Source organism: Chlamydotis macqueenii, chromosome 1 (genome assembly GCF_036417535.1).
Source record: "Chlamydotis macqueenii isolate bChlMac1 chromosome 1, bChlMac1.mat, whole genome shotgun sequence".
Lineage (NCBI taxonomy): Eukaryota > Metazoa > Chordata > Aves > Otidiformes > Otididae > Chlamydotis > Chlamydotis macqueenii.
The window spans coordinates 14,725,990-14,743,230 of NC_141556.1; the positions used below are offsets into that span (position 1 = coordinate 14,725,990).

The following is a 17,241-nucleotide window of genomic DNA, read 5'->3' on the forward strand; positions in this document are numbered from 1 at the left end:
TGCACTCCTTCGGATTGGAAAACATATATTTTTCACTTTGCCTCCATTAGACTATTGAAATTAAAAAAAAAAAAAACCCAGAAAATATATTTTCTAAGCTTACAAGCCTACCTGGACCTGTGTGACAAGTTCATTTTCCTATGAACCTCAGAAAGTAAGACATGGGGCATCTTCACACTATTTACATTAGGATAGTTTTCATTTTCATTAAGTATATACTTAAATCCCTGTATTAAAGATGCAGACTACCTGCGGCCTTTGTGATACACACCACACGATCCCACAGAAAAACTGCTCAACTCCTACAACAGGATCCAACAACACACAAATAAAAGAATATCGATCCCTTTTTCCATAATGAAGTTCTGTTCAAACAGAATAAAGTCATTAATAGTTTGCAGATTTTTCCAAAGGCCACCCCCCGCCCCATACCCCCAGTAAAGCAACACTGGAAATGCGACGACCTCCTCATCAGAACAACTCCGCATAGCCTGTACGTTGTCCTCAGCTGTTTTAATGAGGTCATTTAAACATCGCTTTAACTGACTCTTTCACCAAGGTATTCTGGGGAACCTAACTTACATATAAAAGTGCTCTCGTATACGAGAAGGGGAAGCCGAGCTGCTGGCAGGGCCGGCGCAAGGCCCGCGCACCTCCTGCTCCCACGCTCGGGAGGAGCGAGTAGGTGCCGAGGGGGAACTTTCCCTTGCCGTGGGTAAAGCCTTACGCAAAGAGGGGGCGGAATGGAAAGCTTCCCCCGAGAGCAGCTACACCCTACAGATGGGTGGAGAATAAGGAGAGAAGCGAGAACCTTCCTCGGCGGCAGCTACACCCTCCTGCATAAGGTTAATGGGGGGGAGGGAAATGGGAACCAACGCGGCACCGACGGCATTGTGCGCGGAGGGGGAGGGAAGCACGGACTCTCCCGGGCAGCCGCCGCCTCAGCCAGCTTGGTCTGCAGCCAAACCCCATAAGAATGCAACGCGGTCACATGACCTCCGGCGGACGTGCAACTCCCTTCCCTCTCCAGGGAGACCCTGCGCCATCTTGTACTGACGCAGCTACAAAAGCAGGCACGAGTTGCTCCTCTCTCGCTCTTCCCCCAGTCCTCTCCTTACAGCCCCGGCACTGTTTTGGAAGGAGTAGCCCAGGCCTGGTCCTGCTTTCCTTTTCATCAGCTCTTCGGGGATCCCCCGCCCCTGAAGTCCTCCCTGACGCTGCGATCATGGCGCCCGTTTTCTCCCTTTGCACCAGCCTCCCCTAGCAGCTCCCCAACCCTGCCCAGCTGCCACTTCCCCTGCTGCAGGATGATGTCAGCGCCAGCCAATCAGAGCGCGCCGGGCTAGCCCGGCCGGCCTGACTATTGGCTCCCGCGCAGCTCCCTCCCCCCTCCTGACTCAGTCTCCGCCGCGGTTCGCTGCGGAGCCGCAGCCAAGGCACAAGTGGGGGGAGGGGAATAGGAGGGGAAGGAGGAAAAAAAAAACAACACCAACCCTACACAAAAAAAAAACCGACAACCAAACCCATCAAGACGCCAGCCGCCATTTCGCGCAACAACAGGCAGAACCCGAGCGAGCAGCCCCGGCCAAAGCGCCCTAAGGAGAGAAAGAGAGAGAAAGAGAGAAACAAGAGACACGCACAGAAGAGTTAGACAGGAAAAAATACCCAGACTCCGCCATGATCACAAGACGTTTAATCGCCCCCCCTCCTCCCTCAGACTCAATGCCCCATTACAGCCGCCTCCTCTCCGTCCAACCAGCTAGCAGATCCCTTCACCTCGGCTCCCTCCTGCCGCAGCAGCAGCCGTTTAGAGCCCCAAACTCTCTCTGCCCAAGGTGTGGGGGGGACGCTAGTCTATGGCGCTGCTGCTAACTGCTTCTCCAGTCACCCGCTTGTGGCGGCTCCATCGAGGCAGAGCAAGAGCTGCCAGCCCAGCTTTTATCTGGTGCCCCGCGTTTGCGCACTGAAGGAGCCTCGCTCAGCCCCTGGTGGGCGTCGAATGAAACCCCAGCAGCCGCCTCCCCTCCCTCAATCAGCCGTATCGCTGGAGGGGCTGAAGCCGGGCAGGGGAGGCAGGGCGGTGTATGGGCAGAGCAGCGGCTGGGAGGGGACATGGCGGGAGGAAGAGGAGCTCGACAGGAACGGCAGAGGCTGCGTCTGCCCCGGAAGGCTGAGCGAGTCTCTCGGTTTGCTAGCTCCAGCTGGTCTGGATAAAAGCAGACCGTACCTGCTCCCCGAGCGCTGTTCCCTAAAGGGGAAACGAGGCTCCCTCACTGCTCGTCTCGTTCCCTGCAGAAAAGAACCGCCTTCAGGAGCGCTCTCCCACTCGCTTTAAGAAAAGAAGCTCGCTCCCACTTGCCTAATATATGAGCCTTAAACCCTTCGGGGAAGATTCTCAACCTCGAACGTCTTATTGACAGGGCAGATTCAGTTAAAACCTCCACATCGCCCTGAACGGGTCTCAGGCAAAGCTCCCGCTCCCTCCCCTGGCTCGCCCCGCTCTTTCCCGCCCCTCGAGTAAGTTCCTCTGCGTGTGAGATCCGGCGGGTCTGCCCAGTTTTTCGCGTACTTTGTGGCGAAAATTTACTCGTCAGGTTGAGATTCATGAAGAATAGGTATGCGGAGAGTAACGACAGTCGCGAGGAGGAAGCCGGAGGTGGGGAGGGGGGAGCAGCTGAGGAGGGAGTTTTGGCGTTTCTGCCTCAGAGGATGCAGTTCTGAGTCAGACATCCTCCCGCCCGCCTTCGGTCCCACAACGGCCAGGGACGGAGCCCCTGCCCCTCCCCCGCGGTCTGCGCCTCCGGGGCTGCAGATCGCCCCCGGCACCAGCCCCAGCTGCACTCGCCCCTCCTCCGCTGCCCTACTTCCCCCCCACACCTCCTCACAGCCCCCTGCCCAGCCCCTGCCGCAGTCTGGTATCTCGGCCGCGCCCAGACCAGAGCCGTTCGGCTTAACGTGCAAAGCGCTGTTGCAAAATGGACACTGATCGCTCGGCGAGCTCAGGCTGCGCTCCCAGCCCATAAGCAAAATGGCGGTGATTTGGCTTCGCTTTGGTAACCCTGCCCCTGCCAGGCGGGGCGGGTGAGCCCCGTGCAGTGGGAGGGAGGGGAGAGCGGACGCCATTTTCCCAGAGAGAGGCAGTGACATAGAGGGAGCGTAGGAGGCTGGAAGGAGGGAGACACGGGAGCAGCGGCGGCAGCGGGGTTTGTACACAGGTCCCAAGGCAAAGGCTCTTCCAAGCTCGTCCCTGTAGGGTTCTGCGCACTGATCTAGATTTGGGGGGAGGGGGGGTCTCCTCTTTCCATTCTTTCCCTTTTCTTTCTTTTGCCAGAGCCTGCTGAGGCTTGAGTCCTGCCTAGGGTAGGGATATCCGCAGTGGGGCTGTTACATTGTTTTGGTTGGGATAGAGAAGGGGCTCAGCTGAGGGGTCCTGCTGCCTGGCCTGTGACCATTACAGGTGAGTCTTTGGTTATTACCAGCGTATTCTGCTGTGGGTGCTGTGGGGAGGGGGGGTGGCAAAAAGGGAGTGAAATGCGACGGGAACGTTTCATTACCCTCGGTGCGAGTATAACTCCTTCCCACCTTGAAACGTGTTTAAATTCTATTTAAGTCGCCTTGATGTTTTTTTTCCTTTTGTGGGGTTTGGTTAAAAAATGGCAAGCTGTCGCTGTATCTTGTGAATATGGCGGGTTACTGTAACTGGAGGAGCTGAGGAGAATTTTTTGGCAGTTATGCCAGATTTATGCATTATGCTTGGAAAAAGAGCCAAAAGGGGCTATTATGTGACAACATACACTTCCTTAGACTGGTGGTTTTAAGGACGGGTTTGTGTGTTATTGGGACTGCGTATTGAGTTTTATGAAGCTTAGGGAAACCTATTCTCTTCCTCCATCCTGTATATTTTTGCTTTGTGGTACTAAAATGGCTCGTTACAGGCCTAATCTCTCTGCCTTCCACACCCCCGCCTCCTTTCCTCCCTCCCTGGTAATATCTCCGCTTCATGGTGTAACCTGGACAAACGGAAAGCAGTCCTCAAGAGTTTCTGTGCCAATTTAAAAGGGGATCATTCTCTCCACCCCCTTTCTCGAGGGTGTAAGTAGTTATATTGGTGCATCCCTTTCTTGCTTCAGTTTTTGCAGCCGGTGTTCGTGTTCGTTGGGTGGCATATTTCAGGCTCTTTCTTCAATAAATGCCGCTGGAGTAGACCCTATTGCAGCAGACATAGGGGAGGAGAAACGGTTCACTGTGTAGTACTAAATAGGATAGAGAAACATAATATAGCCTGATTATAAAGGTCCTATATTCCCCCATACTCAGCCATTAGGGAATGTGCGGTGGCTAAAAGCCCCGAGGCCCCTACAATGGTACATACTACGCGTCGTTAAAAGCAGAAGTTTAGTGCTGCATCTAGATTTAGGAATGTTTTAGTCTGTTTATTTACAGTACCTTAAAGGAATAATAACGAATCGTTTTTGTTACTCAGGGCTCAGGTCAGAGAAAAGAAAGAGATATCCATGGCTGTACTTACAATGCATGGTTAATTGTTTATAATCACTATACTTTTAAAGTTACTTTTTAAAAAATGTGGAGCAAATTTTTTAATTTCCCTCTTTTGTCCTTTAGAGATTCTAAAAATGGCGGCCTCAGGCTGATGTTGTGGTAATCTAATCAGCTCGGGTCCTCCACACCCCATGCAGTGCGTTTGTCTGCAGCATATTAGAGTCTTATTATGTTTAAATGAAAAGACTGTTCCCTTCAAATAACGTACAAAACGTCTCTTGACTTTACTGCGATTTAAAAATGCTGTGTTCCAGCTGATTAATTTTATTGGTTATGTGTGTGAAAGGCAAGTGAACGAGACCACTCTTGTCGGGGAAAAGGGGGGTGGAAGGAGGCAGCAGACTCAAGCAGCTTCTTTGAGGGGTGTGTATAGGTTGCTGTAAGGTAATACCTATGGCGGTTTAATAATTTGGAAAGGCTTCCGCGGTTGTGATGTGTACTGTACATCTGTCCATGCTATTAACGACCTAAAAGCAGTAATATTTATGAAAGTAAGTACAGGATTAAGATCACTAAAGCAGTCAGCTAAAATTCTTTGTGGAATCCCATTTGTGAACGTCATGTTCACAAGGAAATACCTTTGCTGGACATTGGGGTAGTAATTCCGTGTATTCAGTTTGGGAATACTGAAAGAACTTAATACTTACGGAAGTAACACAGGCAAGCTTATATCCTGTTATATTAAGATGCGGAATTTCTTCTGCCACTATGTAATCTTGCTATTACATTTTTTTTCTTCAATTTATTTTGCATATTACTGTATAAATTGTGTATGTGGTAGTACATATACAAATACTGAGGAAAAGTGCAGTTCCTAACCTCTAATTTTTTTCCTAAATGAAATATGAACCTTTTAGTATCACCACTATAAATATGTTTGGGTGGGGGGAAGGGAGGTCACAAGGATTTATTATTTGGTAGTTGGTGTAGTGTATTCTGATACAAACCATGGAGGCTGCAAACTGCACATTTTAAGCAACACAAAAAATAATTTGCTACTTTTTTTTTTAATATGCTTGTCTTTAATCTTGTCCTTGGTTTAATGAGGTATGAATTCCTATTCTAGTATAGCTTTGGAACCTTCTGGATTTAAACAATCAAAAGTGAGGTACTGAGATGGCAAAACTGTCTTCGATCTCTGAGGAATTTTAATTTAGATAGCATTTGGAAGCACTGTTGTATGGTTTAAAGTATACCTGAAGTTGAACAATAAGACTTTTAGAGTGTTGTTAATGCATGCCTTTCTTGTATTTTGAGACCAAAGGCTGAGTGATTTCAACCACGAAGTGATGCATTAATAGTCCAGTAATGCATGCTCCCATCATACTTTCCTTATTTATTTGATTTTTTTTTTTTTAATAAACCATGCCTTACTCTGTTTATTAAAAAGTATGTGAATAAGATTCTAAGGAGTGTAAGTGTGGGCCTTTTTAGAAACCTTTTGCCTTTTTGTTTCCTCTTCCTAAGTTTAAAGCTCCTGATCTTGTGAATAATTTTTTAACATTATGACTTAGAGGGCCACACAACTTCATGGCCTTGGTCATGTTCTCAAGCAGACATCTGAATCAAGATTAAAATCAAAGTAATTTTGTACGCTTTACAAAAATTGTGCTTGGGTGGGAAACATGAAATAAAAGTAGAAATACTCAAATTTTACAGCTTATCTTATACATTGCAAGTTTTATGCAGTAGGAACCTCTTGGGAATTTTGGCATCTTCCATAGTTTTCCTGTATGAGTTTTAGTGAGTCAATTTACCTTTGTGACTCAGTTTCTCCATTTGTAAAAACAGATCTGTGATCTGTTTTAAGGAGACAGTATGACAAAGGAAATTCTACCTTTATTTTTTAGCTCCATTGGTGTTAGTATGTTAAGTTATGTTAATAAAAAATGAAATACACCCCCCACTTAAAACTAATAGAAACTTCGTGAAAGAGGGAAGGTTTGAAATCTAAATTTTTTTTTCAAGATACATTTCTGATACACAAGCATTGTGTCACAAGTGCAATAATATGTACTATAGTTCTAAACCTGTTTATATATCTTCAAGCTTTTCATATCTGAAGGAAAAATCTGCTTAACTGTCAGTTAGCTTTTTGATGAGCTTTTTTGCCATCTGGGAAATTTCAGAGGGGGAAATAATACTGGCTTTTTAGACTACATCTAGGGGAAAATTCTCTTAGCACCAAAATTCAGATAATTTTTAAGAGTTACATTACCTCATATCTTTGGTACAGTTTTGAAACTCACAACTGTTAATATTCTGTTGGAAAGCAACAGTAATACAGAAGTCAGTGCCACGCCAAGGGCCGTAGCGTCTCTCTAGTCCTGATCTCAGTTTGATTTAAGGACAGTCTTAATTTTGCGTGCATGCTAATACTAATTTTAGTAGGGTCTATTTGTGGGACTTAGTTAAGGAGTGGTGCACGTAATTGTAGAATCGTGGCATTGTTCTAAATAAATTAATGTAAATGGAATTTTAATGAAAGTATTTTGTTGTTTTCCTGTAACTTTCTAACAAAATTGAATGGGTGTGTGTGTAGGTTGGTGAAGATATGAAATAAAACCCAATTCAGACTTTTGGAGAGATTCTGAGGAAGCCTATCTATGTTACTGGCCGTGTGACTTCCATACAGATGAGCATTTGTGAATCTCTCAAAAGCAAATTTTGTTGGACAGTGTTTTTGGAACAGGTACAGTGTTTCAATGTTTCCACTGTGCAAATAGCAGTTTTGATTTATTGCTAAGAATGAAACATAGAGCATCTGGGAAAAAAAAAATAAAATAGTTTCAGCATATGTATAGGATGTGGATTAAGAAAAAAATACTTTTAAGTAATCCAGAATTTGGAAGAATAAAAATCTTAATCGCAATGGGCTTTTGAATGGTGCAAGATGAATATTTCTGTCTACATCAGTGTTAACATTTCTTAATAACCAAAGAATTGTACCCACAAAAGTTAACCTGCTCTCCTTGAGGATCAAAAATTCTGCTTATGACCTTCAGACGACAAAAAAAATCTGCTATAGTTATGTTCAAAGACAAAACTTGTTACTTTTATGGCATAACAAACAAGTTATTTAAAAGAAACCTTGTCAAGATTTCGTGTATTTGCTAGGAGACATTGTGATGATTTTTATTTCCTCTTACAAATCTTACTGTATTGATTTGGTGTTAATGAAAACAGTTAAGATTTTAAGCTTTGCTGGTTGTTAGAAAATTTTAATAATTAAGGTTATCTGTAATCCTTTGAAGACAGTTTTGTTGTACAAAGTATTTTTTTTTTTTAGCATGCCTAACTTAAGTGCTTTCTTATCTTTTTTTTTTTTTCTTTAAATTCAAATATTTGGTAAGAACTATGGTAAATCACAGTATCCACTCAAGTTGTGTTTCGAAAGTGCAAATGAAGAGTATACTAAAGTAGCACATGGATTGCATGCGCACTTTTTTTGTTGTTTTGCATATTTTATTGAAAGAGTGCTAGCTCTCCTTTCATGTGATAGTTCATATGCTGCTTAGATGGAGATGCAGTGTTGTAAAACTTAGGTGAGACTTGCAGGGGACCAGCAGTTTTGCAGATCAGGCTACGTATGGGAATGCCAAAGTAGTATTGATCCTAGTTTTGTAATTTTAAGTTAGCATTTTCAATAGCTGTGAAGCTTTTCTTTTTTTTTTTTTTTTCTCCCCTCCCCTCATTTGTAGTTGTGTTTTCTGTATTGTTTTATGCCGTTGTAGTCTAGATAATCATTCACTTTCTTTATCTCAAAAATGAATTACCGTCAAGTTCAAAGACAGGATGATAAGACTAGATTTTAATGACGTTACTGTACTTTATATAACAACTTCAGAAGAAGGACGTATAATCTATTGTCTGTTGTTGGTTATTTCATCAGTCATAGAAAGTAATGAAATTAATATCTTGGATTTACAAAATGAGACTTTAAAATGTATACAGGATGGTAGGTTTGGATCTTTTACCGTGAGAAGCTCTGAATATTTAAATCGGTTTGACATTCATTACTTTGACTGTTCTAACTTGACTAGTTATAAATATACTTTATTTTATACATTTTTTTTTTTTTTAACAGTGGGTGATGCTCTTAACTTGCTTTGAGTAGACAAAAGGAGCCAACTCCTAAATAGTATGGTTGTAACAGGGCTGTGTTTAAAACCATATCACAAGACAGGTGATATTCCAAGTCTAGACAGTTAATCCTGTCTTAACTGTTGGTTTAAATAAACTTTTCCAATGAGGAATGTTTTTATTGGGTTCTACTTAAACCAAAGGTGAAGACCTGAGAATTACAGCAACTTATTTATAGCTTTTGGAGAAGGTATGGAGAGATTACACCTCTCATTTGGTTTCCAGTGCTATCATTCTAGAACTGTGAAAGAAACGTGAATACTTTCATACATAATTGCTAAAAAATAAAGTAGTTACTTAACTGGTTATAAGGATAAGGTTCCTCTCTCATATGCTTTACCAAGTAACACAGGTAATTGCTCTGGTTTTGCTTAGGATAGAAACACTTGATGTGAATCTTTCTCTTAATATCATTATACAGGATTTTTATGAATGACAATAGTGGTTTTTTTTGTAATGTTTATCGTCTGGTGTCTCTTACTTTCCAATCACATCTTCTTACTGGAAGAAATAAAAGAGAGAGTCTGCATCTTGTTTCCCCTTCTGTGTGGCAGTAGCATTGAAAGTTACAAGTGTTTTTGTGCTTTTATTGCTGGGCAGAATTTCTTTGTTATGTTTATTCTAAGATGGCCTATTTTGTATCTTTGTTACTGCAATTAAAAATATATACTGAGATTTCCTTTGAAAACAAAAAAGTATAAAGTTACAAATGCATGGAATCCAAATTCCTTAACACAAACCAGTCAATATAGTTTTGCAAGATAATTGCAATTCAGAATGAAATTATTTTTGTTATCTTGAAAGTAGGAAAGATCTTCTGAGCTTAAACTTCCGTTTTTTTTTGGCTGTCCTTGAACATGACATAGTTCTTTCCATCTGTTCCCTCACCCTCTCTTGCCCTCTTCCTCCCAAAATCTTAGTAAAGAGTATTGAAATATTGCCAAGTTGTTACCAAGAAATAGGGTCTAGGTTGAACTGTGGTTAAAATGACATAAGAGAGTTCTTCTAACTGCTTGAAAGAATTATAAAGATACTTTTTGAAAGAGTGGAACTTTCTGACTTGCTTGTGTTTAGATTCCTAGGCGTAAGTGTAGCAGTTAGGTGAATATTAACAAACTGCTTCCACAAGTAAAAGTAGAAGCGCTGTTGTGCTCTTCGTGTAAGTCAAATACCACTGATAAGACAGGGGAACTAGTTTTTGAAATCTGCCTAAGTGCAAGCGTGTCAAAATAGAAATTTTCTTGGCTGAAGTGTCAGACGTCAAGTAAGTCAACAGAGTTTACTTATACAGTAGGTACCTAATAATTACAGTAGACTCCCAAGTCTTATTAAGCAACATAGGAAAAAAAAAAATATTTTACTTGCTGTCATGAAGTCAGCAAAATATTTATATTGTTGAAAGCAATATCAATATGTATTTGTAGCCACATGTTTTCTCCCCAAAAAGGAGGAGGAAGGAATATTGGGCCTTGGAACTTAGACCTTCCAATCACTGAATCACCATGAGGTATACTGTTACATTTAATAAAAAATAAATACTCCTACTGTTGCAGACATGAGTAGTTGCAGAGTAGTCTTACAGAATGTGGACTGTATGTAGTTGCAGAAATGCTTTATATTTTTTAATGTTTGTGAAGAATAACTTAAAATAACAGGTGTAAATTCTGTTTTTTTGGAGAATAACTGGTAAGTCATATACAGGCATTTAGTGTAAGTTCAATCAACAGTTACTTACCACTTTGGTAGGTGGAGAAAAATGTTTGCAGTAAAGCAGTTGTTTTCTTAACCGTTGAATTTCTATTTAAAGGAATTTTACATTTCAGAACAGTTAGTAGAATTAGTATAATACACTAATGTTAATTAGTATATACTTCTCCAAGCAATAAGCAATGTTGCCACCAAAAAGTAATTTTTTTCTCTTCTTCATATGCTGTACTTGTCTCTTACAATTCCTTGACTTTCTAGCTCAAATAATTGCTATTTTTTGAAGGAATAGGCCTTCCCCCCCCCCCCCCCCCCCGCCCTTGGTTTATTTTAAGTAGTATTATGGCAGATGTTTAGTGAATGTAGAGACATCAAGTGATTGGCAGTTAGTTTTCAATTTTGAGGGTTGGTTTCTGTAAATAAAAAACCTGAAATCTCTCAGCATGGTATTCTTCTGTGTACCTCTGCTTACTGCTTCTTTGATAGATTTCTGTTCAATAAACTCATTCTTCTGTAACTGCATTTACCTTTATTTCCATTCTACCACTCATTCCTTTTTCTCTTCCTAGTCTCATATTTTGTCTAACTTCCACCGAGAGAAGAAAAGGAGTGAAGAGACAGAGGAGGTAAGGGGAAGTCTTCCATATTTTAATGGCCTGGCATAAATATTTGAGGAAGAGAGATCACTTTCCATTACTTCTTCAGGACTACACAAGAGCAGCACTCTTGGACCAGATAGTAAAGGGAAGATAGCCTACGCCCTGTGGAAACTAGCTCATCTGTATCGCAGAAACTTTGCTGACAGATTGGGGTTTTTTTTGGTTTTTTTTTTTGTTTTTTTTTGTTTTTTTTTTTAGGTTTATACTCAAAAGGGAAACTTTCCTTTCACTGAAGGAAAGTTATCCATTTTCCTATCCACTGATGTAATGTATGTAGAATGTATACTGAAGAATTGATATTTAATGTGACAGAAACTCCATTTTTGTAATGCATGAATCTTCAGTGCCATGGAGGTGGCAGGTGTTTGGTTTTTTTTCCTTTTTTTCTAGATCCCAAACTCAAAACCAATTCATGAAGTTTGGCTCTCATTCCAAATATCACTGAGGTCTTTGTTGAATGCAAAGTCTTGTATTTATTGTATCAAGGTGTTTGTAAGTATGCTAATGATCTCTTTACTTTATCATACTTGTTCTTAATCTATATTGGCACTGGATTAGAAGGAAAGTAGAAGGAGGAGCCTTACCCTGTATTAGTTTGGCTGTAAAAGCCATGTTTCTTAAATGAATTGGTCTAGTGCTCACTAGTACTGTCATTGCAACCAATAACTTAAAAAAACCCCCAGATTTGGTAGAATTAGGAGTTTAGTACCCTTGAGATCTCTAAAGCTTAATGAAAATCCGAAAGGGGATAGAAAGGGGGAGCTGTGAGCAGTGTGCTGGGAGAAGCAGGGAGGGGAAGCATAATGATTGTAACCATTACTTGTTCTCTGTGCTGATAATTGTAATGTGTGTAACTCTTAACCAGGCACAGCAGGTGCTTTTGTTTTGGTTGAGAATTTGGGTTTTTTGGGTTTTTGTTTGTTTGTTTTTGTTTGGACTGGGTTGTTTGTTTTTCATTGGGTTTGGGTTTTTTTTTGTTTTTGTTTGTTTGTTTTTTGGCTTAATTGTAGGACATGGGAGGAGGTGGTCTGGTGGACCTGGCTACTGACAGTGGTCAGTGTGCATATTTTAGGAGGTTTTTGAGGAGTTTGTGAGGCCAGGACGGGTTAATATTGTGATGAGGAAGATATTGATATTAGAGGGATGTAGAGAACCTTACAACAGTGGAAGTGTTTGGGCAAAAACTACAAATACATAGGAAACCAGATTTATTTTAGAACAATTTTTTTTTTTCTGTGTGATTTGCAAGAGTTGGTCAGTAATGGGTCCCAATTTGTATATTGTATTTGAGTGTGCCTACTGTGACTCATTTTTACCTACTACCCTTTTTCGTCTCGGCACAAAATTAAAGTAGACTGCTAACTTACCTCTTAGGTTACCGTAGAAAGCAGCGAACAGTAGCAGAGGTCTACATTTGGACCAATAGTTGTTTCTAAGCCTACATACATCATACTGCAACTGCAGTGGTGTAACGTTTGGAAGTTGGATATGCCTCCTGATCTCTTAGCGAAATATATACCATGGTGCAGCATATTGGGGGAAACAGTGAAGGAACTTTCTTGTGGGTAAGATTAGTCATTTATTTGTGTATTCTGCTTCTAGGTCTGATTAAAGATGAGTTATCGCCTTAGAAACAGACAGCAATGCATAAATATTCACATTACTTTTACATATGTGTTTATGCTCTGTATATATATGCTGTATATATTTTTTCCAGGTTACTTTGTGTGTAGATACATACGTATATATACACACATGTGCGCAGAGTAGTTCACTATTTGAAGGATATCTAGAGTGTACAATTAAAATGTCAGTTTCTATGACTAGTTTTCCAAATTACTATTGTATAGAGAAGGCCTGAGTGCTCAGAGCAGTAGTAAAAGCAGACGTTTAGCAAAACATACAATTTTTTTTAATAAAATCTTAGTTTTCTTCTATCTTCTCCCTGTTAACTCACTCCTCAATTTAAAAAAATAAATGAATGAGAGTTAAAAAAAAAAAAAAGGAAGAAGATTGTAGGCGGGGAAGCCAAGTAGGAAAGCTGTTTGTTGGCTCTGTGACAGTTCAGGATGGTAGTTTTCATGCTGGATTTATGGACTATGACACACTGTATTGATAGGTGCATTTTTACTTGGAAATTTCTCCTGTATGGATTGTGCTAGGGCATAGGTGTATTAACTTTTCTTAGGTCCATTCTTGTGGATTACTTTGTGGAAAGGGTGGTTCCCATGACCGGAGGTTAAAATTGTTGGCCTGTAGATCTGAAGGAAGGCATGACAAGAATTGCTTTTGCTAATCATTGCAAAATGTGTATACGCATATGATGTAATCGGGGGAAGGGAAGAGGAGAATGTTTAGATTGCATGCTCAATAAAAGGCAACGTATGTATAGGAGATGTTTTTAAGTGTTTGTCCTCTAAATTTTGGTTTTGCCATTTTTCGGTGTGTGTAGTAGGCTTGATTTGGTGTGTCTGAATTTTAAGGTATTTAACTGTGTTCCTGTGTGTTATGTTGAGTACCAGCGCTTCAAATATGTTTTTATCTGCCTCCTTTTATAAAGAAAGCATTTTTAAGGAGAAGGAAGACACCAGCACATCTTGTAGGCTATTTTTTCCTGGTATGGTAAGAAAATCAAACAGAGTACTGCCTCTTGGTCATCTATCTCTGTTACCTGATATGACTTATATAAACAGCTAACGCTAAGATGAGCAGGAGTCAGCAGAGGTCTGAAAGCAGTATGATCTTGGAAGTCTTTGTGTCTTGCCCAGAAGACCTTGTTGAGATGGGAAACTAGCTAGTTTCAGAGCAATCCTGTGTGACTCTGTGGTGCCAACCTGGACCCACAGTAGCATGAATTTTCTACTGGGAGCAAATGGAAGGTGGCGTTTTGGTTTGGGCTTGGTGCTGTATGAATACAGTTAGATTGTTTTTACGTTGAAAATTGAAGTTACAACCAGATTAGCATCTTGTGATGGTTGAACTGAAAGGTCTTGCTTGACTCAAGACTGTCATACAAGTAGTTTTGGTATTTTACGTCTGAATCATTTTTATCTATAAATCGGGTAACTCTTCTCTACCCCTCCTCTTCTTCCTTGGTTCATGCACAAGTGGAAAATTTAGGGTACAGATGACTTTGTTTCAGCAATTTAATGTTTATTCCAGTAAGCTTAAAGTTAATTCCCTTTGATTTGTACACATCCCTTAAAAATGTATTTTAATGTATATTGTGTGTATTCTCACGCTTAAATACTGCTCTAGGAAATTTACTTTTTTTTGCCTGTGGTTAAAGAGTGTGAGGCAATGGGTTTACTAGTACTCTTAGTTTAGCAAAAGAGAGCCTATTCCCTAGCTGTGCTGAAGGGAGGTAAGCTCTGCTTAAACATGGGGTGAACTGCCCATTTCTCCATAAGCTGGGAAACACGTTAGAACTTCATAGATGTTCAGGAGTGATGATTATTTTCAGGCATTTCAGTTACTCGGTTTACTAAGTATGATTGAATTATCATTTTTGCCTTTTACATATTTTGTTGTACGTATTTAAAGTTGTATCATTTTGCTTTTTAGGAAAGATAGCTGGCATATGTAGATGGATTAGATTTTGGTTATTTTTTCCCCCCTGTAGTTATGTATATTTTGTATATAGACCCTGTGAAGAAGCAGAGCAGACGCAGTATAGAGATGGTAAATTGGTTAGTGTATTAATCTTTCTGCAGTCACACTAGTTTAATGACTTTGAGGTAAAGTTGCGTGGATCAGTATAAAACCTAAATAATTTATCTTAAATCAGCACTGTTTCCTCTCATGAAATCCTCAACCTAATTATAGGCTAATCTAATTATAATTAGATTTTTCTCCCTTAAATTTCTGTCCTGCCTGTAGGAAGGCCCTGGTAATTCTCTCTGCAGACGCACTCTGCGATGAAATCCCCATGTCTTGAAACATCTAAACTATGAACAATTTTTTTTTTTTTTTTTTTAATCTTGTAATTGTCAATGGATGGTGATTGAGGTAGTTGCTAGAAAAAGTCATTGAAGAACTTCAGGTATGTACTGAAGTCATAAAAACAGGAACAAAAAGACTCAATATTTTTGTAATGCCTAGTGATGTGAGAAACTTGAACTGATTTAGATATCAACTTAAAATCAGCATAGTGTTCTGTGTATGTGGAAAAGTCTTAGATTTGAGCTAAGAAATAAGTTAATCATAAGCTTAATTCATGACTTCACTGATGTCCCTTTATAAATTAGAAAACAAATGTTGGATTGCACCTTGCTTTTTTAATTCTGTTCCAGACTTTTGAAGTGGAATTTTTTTCCCTAACTTTTAAATGCTTTGTGACTTCAGTATCTATCACATGACAACAGAATCTGGAAATTCATTTGTGGGGAAGGAAAGACAAGGAACAATGACATTGTCTGTGTAAAAAGCTGTTAGATATACTAAGAGGAATAGTAAAACCAGATTTAATTAATTTTTCCCCCTCTTTTGTTTTTGTAGTGTTAGGGAGAAATGTGGATTAAAAAAAAAAAAACAACTAGCCAAACTAACAAACAAACAAAAAAAAAACCAAAACAAAAAAACCCCCCACCTGGTTATAATAAGTGTATGATATTAACTTGATATACTAATTTTACTTTAGGATGTTTATCATTAAGGCAAAAAGCTGTCACTGGCACTGCTACCACCTCTTATCTTTGAGTTCTATGAAAAGTTTTGCCTCTGTGCACCCAGATGATAGCTTTAGTATTCTTACACGTACAACATGGGTTGAAAGCAGTTCAATGGCTTGTAGAAATGAGCTACAAATGTAGCATGTAACCATGTGAGTTGTACTTTTCCCATTATAGCAAGTATTGTTTGTTTTCTTCTGACTTAAAAAATATGCTTCATTATTAATAAAAATAAAGATAAGTGAGAGCTCTCTGAGTGTAAGTACTGGGAACTCAGTTTCTGGATATATAAAAGAAAATGCAAGTAAAAGTAGTTAATTTTTAAAAAAAAAAATATTTTTCCTACCTTCTTAGGAAAAAAAAAAAAAAAAACAAAGAAACTAACATGGAAAATACCCTGGAAGAATTTGTCTGGGTTCTTGACACTTAGAGGATGATTGATAGCTGAGATTATGAAACCTTGTTGGAGTCATCTGGACATTTTGGCTAGACTTCAAGTTCTTATTTTTCAAGTGTACTTTGTATCTAGGTGATCTATCATCTGCTTGTTTCCTGAAACTGTTCTATATAGCTTTTGATGGTCCTACAAGAAGCAAGTGGAAGGAGGAGAAAAAAAAATATGCTGATAAAGTAGGCTTGGAGTTCCTTTTTGCCAACATCTGATCATAGCAACAGGATTTCGTTTTGAATGTTTGGACCCTGTAGGATAAGAATACTGATGTAATTTCAGGAGATTACCCATTTACCTTGTGATTCAGGAGTTGAGCCTTCTATATTTGGGGTTTTTTTTCCTCCTCTGTACTAGTGAAAAAGCTGAGTTTTTTTCTTCTGCTGTCACACAATTGATCTTAAAAGGACATGGCAGAAAGAAAACATGTGGTCTTCGTTAGACCACAGAATAATGTTGTGTAAGTGGAATACCTCAGGGATAATATGTAACTTATTTTCTGTTGTTCAATGCATAAATGATGTTCTTTGTACAAAGCCACACAGATGATTAATTTGGAATGTATTGTGCTCTCACACTTCTGTTGTTAGAGCACAATTAACTTTTTTAGAAAAAAAATTATTCTGCTATCATAAGCAAAATAAATAATGAGAATTATGGTGAAGCTTCAAATGTTTTGGACTTGATATGGCTGTTGAGTCAAAAAGCTCCTGTGTATTCTCTAGAGAGAAAAAAGACTGCAATAGAAAATGTAAACCGATGTGATTGAATAGTAAAGTGTTATAAGTTTCTTGCAGGAGGTTGATCTTATGCAAGAGAAATCGTTTAACCAGGTAGAACAAAAAGTTTTGTTTTTTAAGATGAAAATTGTATTATTAGGGCAAGATAAACTTTTAAACTGCAATTAATTAGAAGCAAAATTTCTTCAAATAAGGAATGTGTTTTCATATAATAAAGCTGTGCTGGTAGAGTGATAATGAAGAGAATCTGATGAATCTAATAAATTCTTTCAATACTTAGAGTGCATTATCACTAAAAGAATAGAGTGGACCCTAAC

The 17,241-nt window shown here is 39.7% G+C and overlaps 1 protein-coding gene and 1 long non-coding RNA gene across 7 annotated transcripts in view; one reads left to right on the top strand and one right to left on the bottom strand.

Annotated features, from left to right (window-relative positions):
* Nucleotides 1–494: 494 nt before the first annotated feature.
* Nucleotides 495–2,863, bottom strand: LOC147601974 (uncharacterized). The gene is made up of 2 exons (XR_015258391.1): nucleotides 2,570–2,863; nucleotides 495–2,289 (listed from the first exon to the last, which is right to left on the bottom strand). It is a non-coding gene; the product is annotated as an uncharacterized LOC147601974 (long non-coding RNA).
* A 346-nt stretch (nucleotides 2,864–3,209) lies between these two features.
* KMT2E (lysine methyltransferase 2E (inactive)) overlaps nucleotides 3,210–17,241 on the top strand; it is a 60,494-nt gene continuing 46,462 nt past the window's right edge. For 2 of the 6 annotated variants that reach the window (XM_086746196.1, XM_086746237.1), the window contains exon 1: nucleotides 3,210–3,457. The gene's annotated coding sequence lies outside the window, so the exon portion shown is untranslated. Of the gene's footprint in view, nucleotides 3,458–4,069; nucleotides 4,093–10,976; nucleotides 11,034–11,264; nucleotides 11,336–11,536; nucleotides 11,559–17,241 lie in introns of those variants that run through there. The other 4 variants (XM_086746220.1, XM_086746203.1, XM_086746228.1 and 1 more) reach the window with 4 other exon arrangements.